The sequence below is a fragment of the Garra rufa genome, chromosome 2 (genome assembly GCF_049309525.1).
Source record: "Garra rufa chromosome 2, GarRuf1.0, whole genome shotgun sequence".
Taxonomy (NCBI): domain Eukaryota; kingdom Metazoa; phylum Chordata; class Actinopteri; order Cypriniformes; family Cyprinidae; genus Garra; species Garra rufa.
In genome coordinates, this window is record NC_133362.1 from 9,639,813 (window position 1) to 9,649,187 (window position 9,375).

A 9,375-nucleotide genomic window follows, 5' to 3' on the forward strand; every position below is an offset into this window, starting at 1 on the left:
AGTGTATATTAAAGGAAAATGTGTCTGAAAACATTGTCATTCTGTGTGATAGAGCACATTTTCTAATGATTAACAAAGTTCACTAAGGAGTTCACTAAATTATCTTAAATGATTATCAAATACATTCAGAGGAGGTTTATCTTATTAGATTTTCTTTTCAGTCCAACTGCTTAATTTGCCAGATGGTCTCACATTTCAAAGCCACGTCTCAATTCTTTAAGTCACATATCATGCAGTGTCATTTTTAATAAACAGCTAGGATTAAGCAAATTAATGGTTTTTTTATTTTATTTTTTAAACCATACACCAGCTGTTAACCCTGACGTTTACACCACATAATGAACAAACTGTAGTTTCCTTTTGATTAGAATATTTTTAAGGTATTTTTACCTTAAACAGGCTGTAGACATTCAGGAGTGTGGAAAATCTGAAAAGTCAAAAGGAAAGATGTTGTAAACCTTGTCATCATGAATATTAATTATAGATGTAACAACATCTCAGCTCATTTGCTGAAAGGCATGTACGCAAGCATTAGCACCATAATCTATAACCACTATTGGTTTTAAAGCAAGCTGCGTTTTTTCTTTCAACAAACAAAACAAAAATTATCTCCCATATTGGAACATGACCTCAAACAGATTTGCCTGCATACAGGCACCACTGTGTGACGTGCCAAAGCATGTGCACAGCCCGCTAGGCATTAGTTTCTTCTGACAGTAACACATACAGACATTTTCATATAGCAATTAACATAGCTCCTACTGCTCCAGCCTGATATTCTTCCGATTTTAAATTGTTAAACACCTCAGGAAGCCGTCATGAAGTGTAAAACGTAAAAAAAAAAAAAAAAAAAAAAACTCCATTATTATTTCAAGTTTTAATGTAAGCTTATACATTAGTCTCTAGATGAGTATAGCTCTGTACCTGGGTCGGTATGAGTCCTAGTGTTATATCACACACACACAGACACGGCCCACACAGTAAAACCTGTTCATGCCGCCCACAGGTGCTGAGCTGTGCTTACACACAGGAAAATGTAACGTGAGCTGCGTGCGGCGCACCGCAGGGCAGAACAAAAGAGCCAAATTAATGATTAAGATCAATCATTGTGAAAGCTCCCTCTCAGAGAGAATATTCCAGCTCTCAACCGCATGGATTGCTGATAGCTGTTGTTTGTTTGGGAAAAGTTGGGTGTGTGTGTGCTGTTAGCTTGCAGGCTCTGTCTCTGACCCATGAGGCTTTGCTATAGAGGATATGTGCATTCATCAATGAAACTCCTCTCCTCTTTGATTCTTTGATGTTTTTCAGGGTCTTTCCTGTTATGCAGTACATTTGAAACTCTGTGGGTATAACAGACTTTCAGAAGTCTGTTGTGGTTAAGCTCAAACACTTTCAACAGGTTTAATAAATAGGATGAACGGCTAAAAGGATGCGAATTAAGAGCTAATATTAGCCATTCATAACTTCATTTTGATCATTTTTAAAGTGAAACTAACTAAAACCTGAAAACTTCACAAAATTCAACACATTTCTAATATGGTGATGCAGGGATGTATTTTTGTTGGCCAAAATGTGTAAACGAGTTCACAAAATGAAAATTCTGTCATTAAGTACTCACCCTCATGTCGTTCATCTTCGGAACACAAATTGAGATATATCTGATGAAATCCAAGAGCTTTCTTACCCTGCATAGACAGCAATGCAACTGACATTATTAAGGCCCAGAAAGGTAGTAAGAACATCGTTTAAATAGTCCATGTGACATCAGTGGTTCAACTGTAATTTTATGTAGTTACAACAATACTTTTGTGTGCAAAAACCCCCAAAAATAATGACTTCATGACATAACCACGACATAGAAAGTATTCTTATAGCTTCGTAAAACTACCGTTGAACCACTACGGCAATTTAGTGCCACATAAAAAAATTGAAAATCTAAGATTGCAAGAATGAAGTTGAAATGCTTCGCGAACAAAGTCGAAATGCTTAGAGTGAGAACAATCTTGTAATATTTGTAATATTTCAGCTTCATTCGCATAATTTCGACTTTATTCTCCTAATTTTGACTATTGTTGAAATACTTCAACTTTATTCCCCTAATTTTGACTATTGTTGAAATATTTCAACTTTATTCTCGTAATTTCGATTTTTATTCTCATAATTTTGACTATTGTTGAAATATTTAAACTTTTTTCCCCTAATTTTGACTATTGTTGAAATATTTCAACTTTATTCTCATAATTTCGACTTTATTCTTCTAATTTTGACTATTGTTGAAATATTTCAACTTTATTCCCCTAATTTTGACTATTGTTGAAATATTTCAACTTTATTCCCCTAATTTTGACTATTGTTGAAATATTTCAACTTTATTCCCCTAATTTTGACTATTGTTGAAATATTTCAACTTTATTCTCGCAATTTTGATTTTTATTCTCCTATTTTTGACTATTGTTGAAATATTTCAACTTTTTTCCCCTAATTTTGACTATTGTTGAAATATTTTAACTTTATTCTCGTAATTTCAACTTTATTCTCCTAATTTTGACTTCATTCTTGAAATTTTTCAACTTAGTTCTCGTAATTTTGACTATTGTTGAAGTATTCAACTTTATTCTCGTAATTTCAATTTCAGAATCTTAGATTTGTTTTAATGACACTAAAACGCGGTCATAAACCACTGATGTTGCATGGACTTTTTTTTTCTTTTAATGATGTACTTACAACTTTTTTGAGTCTTGAACGTGGTAGTTGTGTTGCTGTCTATGCAGGGTTAGAAAGCTCTTAGATTTAATCAAAAATACCATAATTTGTGTTCTGAAGATGAACAAAGGTCTTACAGGATTGGAACAACATTAAGGTGAGTAATTAAAGACAGAATTTTTATTTATTTAAGGGATATTTTAACTATCCCTTTAAGGAACTGGTTTATGTTAGGTAAAGGATTTTACTAATTGGATGGAAAGTAATATTGTGCACTCAGGACTTCAAACAGAAAAAACAATATTCTCAAGAAAACATTGATAGTAAGGAAATAAATGAAGAAACACTTGACATATTTCTTAATCAATTGCCTGTTTTCCTAGAAACTAGAGAATATGATTTTCATCTTTAGACATGATGTGGACATGAAAATGTACTGCATAGCCAGAATGACCCTGGTCTCTTCTGTTCTCCTCTGGCCTGTTCTGCTCGGGGTGCTGCCCATGGGAGCTCAACCGAGAGCTGTTCCACCTTTAGAGATGAATGATGATTGGCTCTGACGTCCCATGTGTTACAGCGTCCCCATAAATCACACCATGACTGGGATTTGGCTGTAGGGTGGAAAGGCGGAGCGGCTAGAAAGAGAGAGAAGTATGTGCAATTTGAAACAAAGGTGACCTGTTGAATCGGAATTAGAAATCTGAAGACCCCACAACCCAAAACACAAACTTATGGCACCACTGACTGTTGATAAATCAGTTTTTGGACACTTTATTAACTAATTAATCTCTCTCATTGATAATAGGCTATTATTTTGCTGCACAGGTGCATATGCAGCCTGTTCAAACACACATCCATACACCCACTCTCAAAATTACCCGCCTCCTTCAAAAGTCCTTGAGAGAGATGTCATGGCTCACACGATCACATTCTTTATTGAAAAGGAAGAATAAAAAGCTTTATTATGAATATATTGATTTCCTGCTAGCCAGAGAAATCCTTGATATAAATTCATATTGATTTTTTTAAATACAATACCTGCTCTTTATTTATTAAACCCATTTTGTTGGCAGCTTGCATGCATAAGTAAATGTGCACGTGCGTGTGTTGTGATTGGAGTCTGCTTCTCAACCAACACTGCAAGCATGTTTGGTCCAGCCCTTATACCATCATCTGAGGCCATTTCCTCTGAGCTGTGCCGAAAGATATTACTCAACGTTACCTCGGAGACATAATGACTTGTAATTGTCCTCTCGCAGGTCATCCGTCTTTCGTAGCTCATAGATATTACCGCTTGCGGCCTCCGGTTCACTCATACGATGATGCCAGCCGCTGTAACCCCATCCGTCTGATCCATTATTTCAGTGTCCCACGCTCCTTTGTGCCAAAAACTCGACAGGAGCACAAAACCATTTACGAAGTTCCCTTCTGAAAGGAGTCTGATCCTGCAGCTATTGTGTGGTTAAGGTTAAGAGATGTTTTTCTTTACAAGAGCATTTTATCAACTACATATTGAAGTAAATTGCCCTATTTTGGATGCTTTGAATTAGATTTGCAATGCTTTAACCCTTGAACCAGTCACTTCTCAGCATTTACAACTCACATATTATATAAACTGTAAGTCATAGGTCACATTCATCGTCAGAAATAATGTGCAAAAGTTGTACCTTTATAGCTACAACAGTTGGGGCAGTACCCTTGAAAAGGACAACTTGTTACTACTCTATGGTACTTATGTGCACCTTTTAGGGGTAGATAAAGTAACCCCCATGTCATGGAAGATGTTCATGTCTTTCTTTCTTCAATCAAACAGAAATTAAGGTTTTTATGGAAAACATTCCAGGAATTTTCTCCATATAGTGGATTTTAGTGGGAGCGGATGGGTTGAAGATCCAAATTGTAATTTAAGTGTAGCTTCAAAGGGCTCTACACGATCCCATCTGAGGAATAAGAGTCTCATCTAGAGGTCGACCGATGTATCGGTTTTGCCGATTAATCGGCACCGATAGTTGATTGGCTGAACTATCGGTTATCTGCAAAAATCCTTGCCGATAGTTTTTCCGGGTTGCGTTATTTGCTGAAGCGGCTCACGCTCTGCTCCGCTGTCAGAGAGTTTAAGTCAGACACCAATGTTTAATGTCAGGATTGTTACCATATATTTGCATTGATTTATATCCAGCTGGTCATATTGTTAGCCAGCAAATTTGCAGATTTAAAGACTTGAGAAAGCAAACCGTGTTCATTCAGCCGACAGAATCCTGCAGCGCGCCATTCATAATTTTACATTACATATTTGTCCAAAATTGTTGTTAATGTTTATAAAGGTTTGACCCTGGGCTGGAAGATTGAGTATTGTGCATTTAAGTGATACGTTTGTATTTCTGTAGCTCTAATAAAGTCTGTATGCTTCATATAGAGCTAGAATTTATGTTTTAGCCTTTTCTTGCCTTTTCTTTTCTTTTCATGTTGGGTTTGCATGTTATACGCACTTTATTTCACAATGCCATTTCCTTGTTCTTATTTTATTTTAATAACTGATCAACAAAAATATGTAATAAAAATTAAGAAAAAAATTATACAAAACGAAATTCGTTTAAGAAGGGATTTTCCACAAATAAAAACGTACGAAGTGGTCAAAAATTGTGTCTGACCCTCTTCAATTCTCCCGGCGTATTGCTGTCCAATTTATACCACGTCCTTTATAACATTTACAAATTACACAAACTTCTTTCGTAATTAACAGATTAAACTGAAACAAAACACAAACAAATTATATTTAAACAAATGTAAAACAGAAAATAAATTTTCTTAAATGGCTATAACAATAGATCGCACTTTCTCTTTCAGTTTGATCTGTTGTTTAAACTAATCTTTGCCGCTTTTTTGATCATTATTGAAGTAAACATTTGCCCTTTTGGTGATTAAATAAACTGTTTTAGATTTCTGTTTGAACTACACGACGAGTCCTGTGTTTGTTTGTTTGTGTGTCTGTGTGCGTGTGATACCCGCCAGTTGTCCGCGCGCAGCGCTGCACTTTTGGCTGGTTTCATTAAGGGTGGGTGAAAAATCGATTCTCCAATGCATCGCAATCCTCTCTTCAATGAACTTGTTTTTCCCCGCATATGGCACACGTGCGCGCCAGAAACGCGGCTGGCTTCATTGCACAGAATTTGCACTGAGACGCGTGCGCATTGTTTGACAGTGTGTGCTTCCATCCGCAGTTTTTTACTTTACACGTGCCTACATTTCTGCCGTTTGTAATGCTACTATTAGATGCACTAAACTCGCGCACCGACAGATTTTCACTTGCTCTTTGTGTTTGTTCATCTTAAAAAAAACGATTGCGAATGCGGTTAAATGCACTTGCATTTCCGAATACTTTTATACGAAACTGATGTACACACAGTCAAGTATGTTTTCAGAGCAGGACATCTGATATGGAAATAGATTTGTGCATTCGTTTGAATGCAGCCTGTTAAAGCAGCCACTGTCTATCATCTCATCAGTAATAATCAAACAAAAAAGAAAAAAACAACTATATTGTCTGTTAACATTCGGATACTTAAAGAACACTTATTTAAAATAAGTAATTGTTTTAAAAGTAGCCTGCTTATATAATAAAAAAAAATAGCGTTTGAACCTTCTGTAAGTGTTGCAGAGGGATTTTTCTGAAGAATAGCAGGCAGTTTACCCATTCAGAACAAACAAGGTATTTATGAACAACTATCACCAAACAAAAAAAGATCATTCAGGTAACAACACAGTTTTAAGAATCAGTTGTATGTAAATGCAACTAATATTTTCTACATGTAAACATCTTATGTGCAATATCTTATTCAGGCCTGTACTATATAAAATAAAATAAAAATGCATTTTTGTATGATCCCTCTTATTTTGGTAAAATAATTGACATTTAGCAGATTCTGCAAGGTGCGTATAAACGTTTGACTTTAACTATACATGGAGAAAAATCCTAGAATGTTTTCCAAAAACATTTAGTTTCAACTGAAGAAAGAAAGACATGAACATCTTAGATGACATGGGGGTGAGTAAATTATCAGGAATTTTTTATTCTTGAGTGAACTATCAGAGAACAACTTCTGGAGCCGTGACGCTCATGTAGGAGATGCAGCTTTGACTCCCACAATACCCTCTGGTCTCTTTTCCACTGTTCTGCAAATGGACAACAAGAAAGCTGTTGTGTAAAGAGTGTAATAGTGTTTGTTTTTATGTTTACAGCAGTTCTGTCTGGGTCACAGCAGAGTCTTCAACTTCTTCCTGCGATCGTCCAACTGGTCGGCACCATCTGTCTGACGTTCCTCCTCAGATGATACAGATACCCCTGAGCACACACGGCCAGTGTAGGACGCCCCCCGCGGCAGCAATAAGAACTGCCCCAACATGTGACCACCTGCTACTGCCTCCTCCATTTCCTCCCGTTTCTCATTCCCTCATCTCCTCTTACCACTCAAGTCTACTTTTCCTTTGGTTTTTCATCATCTTTGTGGTCACTTGTTGAGCTTATATCTGCTAAGTGGCACCTTTTATGTTTTACATAACTTATGTTGATTTTATGCATTTCTGCCCATGTCTTCATCGCAGTTGCCCCGTGTATGTATCTGACACACCAAAGTGTCAATTATTACCAAAGATGACGGAGGGCTTACAGGATGAACAGAGAGCAACAAGGACGTCCTTTCCCCAAATGAGCTACTACTCTTTCCGGACTCAAGTGCTTGGAGATGTGATTTCCTTAAGACACTAAGATTGCTAGGAATAACGTGAACCAGAACGGATGAGTGAAACAGGTGGTCACGAAGGTACTGATGACCTGTACATGCACGTGTACATGATGATATCGGAAAGTATCAAGCTGCAGAAAAGACAAATGGACTCTAACTGCAACTTCTATGACAATGTGAAACTAAAGAAGCACAAATTTATATCTTTTTTTTTGTAGTTATTTCGGTTCCTTTACGTGGTATTCTGTCAGTCTGGGTTTGCTGTACACTACTCGTCCTTTGGCTTTCTTTACCAGAAACCGTGTGCCACCGCTGCATTGCCATTCAGTTCGTTACGGGGTAGAATTTGATTCTGAAAACGACAAAATGTGAACTTTGGACCAGAAGAGCATCAGTTACCTCACCCTCAATCTACAAGAACCATAAAGCACCTGGACAACTTATGAGAATGATCATTTTTAGCTTCTGTCAAACTGCCAGGAGAGTGTTGACTCACTGGGTCAGTCGTTCTCGTTCAGCAATAGGACTGTACCTCAGACTGCAATGAATATGAAATGGGCACATGGAACTTTGGACAGACAAACTTAACTCTTGGCTTTGATGATCAAGAATGTCATTTTGCATAGCATTAGAGAGAAATCGCATATGCGTGCAAGCTCTTCAAGGGTTGCCATTGACACTTTTTGCCAGTTCAAGATGGCAAGCAAACAGTACTGACATGGCAAGTTGATCTAAAAGACACAAATGTTCCTCGTTGAAGCATCCTACATAAATGCTGCATTCCATTTACATCACAAAGTCGGACTTTTCAGCCTTTTACTTGGAAAATTGCAATAGAATGCCTGTTGAGGAGACCATAAACTTGAAATCCACAACTTCTGATTAAATGGTGGCATCTAGTGAGATGACTTTTAAGCAAATAAAATACATCAACAGGCATTTTCGCACCACATAGTTCTAAAAACTAGCATTCGCACCGACAGCAGGAACTCTGAAGTGGCCGATAGTTATTTGCATTTTTTTTTACAAACTTTAATCGAAACCAATGAATGGAGGACACCATGATCTGAGCTGTTTCATAGTTTTAGTTATAAAAGAGCACAAAAATCTAACTTGGGGCCAGATTTACTAACAGCTTGTGCCAGCACAAACTGTCTTTTGGAGTTAAAGGATTAGTTCACCCAAAAATAAAAATTAGTTCATGATTTAGTCACCCTCAGAGCATTCTAGGTGTATATGACTTTCTTCTTTCAAACAAATCCAATCAGTTATATTAAAAATTGTCTTGGCTTTTCCAAGCTTTTTTACTTGCAGTGCCTGGGTGTTTTTTTTCCAATAGTCCGAAATAAAGTGCATCCATCCATGATAAAAAAGAAAAAAAAAAGGTGACTCAGACGGCGTCAGGGGATGAATAAAGGCCTCCTGTAGCGAATGGATGCGTTTTTCAAAGAAAAATATCCACTTGAAACGTTACACTTTTCTCTACCTAGTGCTTACTGTCGAATGTGGAAGCGCCGAGGAGAGAACACAAAACATCAGTTACAAATTAGGAGTACAAAATGAGGATTTGGATATAAGCCAAGAGAAGACTGATTTTTGTTTGCTCATGTGAAGAAACATTGGTTTTCACAAGACCAGCATATTCTCTCAGGCGAATGGCCTACTCATATGTCCTACGTCAACCACCTGGAAAACACAAAAAAAATGCATTGATTTGCTACAGGAGGCCTTTATTCCTTTACACAGGAGCCATTTGAAGCACTTTTTTTTATTATGGATGGATGCACTTTATTGGACTTATTTTGGACTGTTGAACAAATAGATCTGCCCACTGTCATTGTAAAGATTAGAAAAGCCAGGACAATTTTTAATATAATTCCGATTGGAGTTATCTAAAAGTTATATACACCTATGATGCCTTGAGTAAATC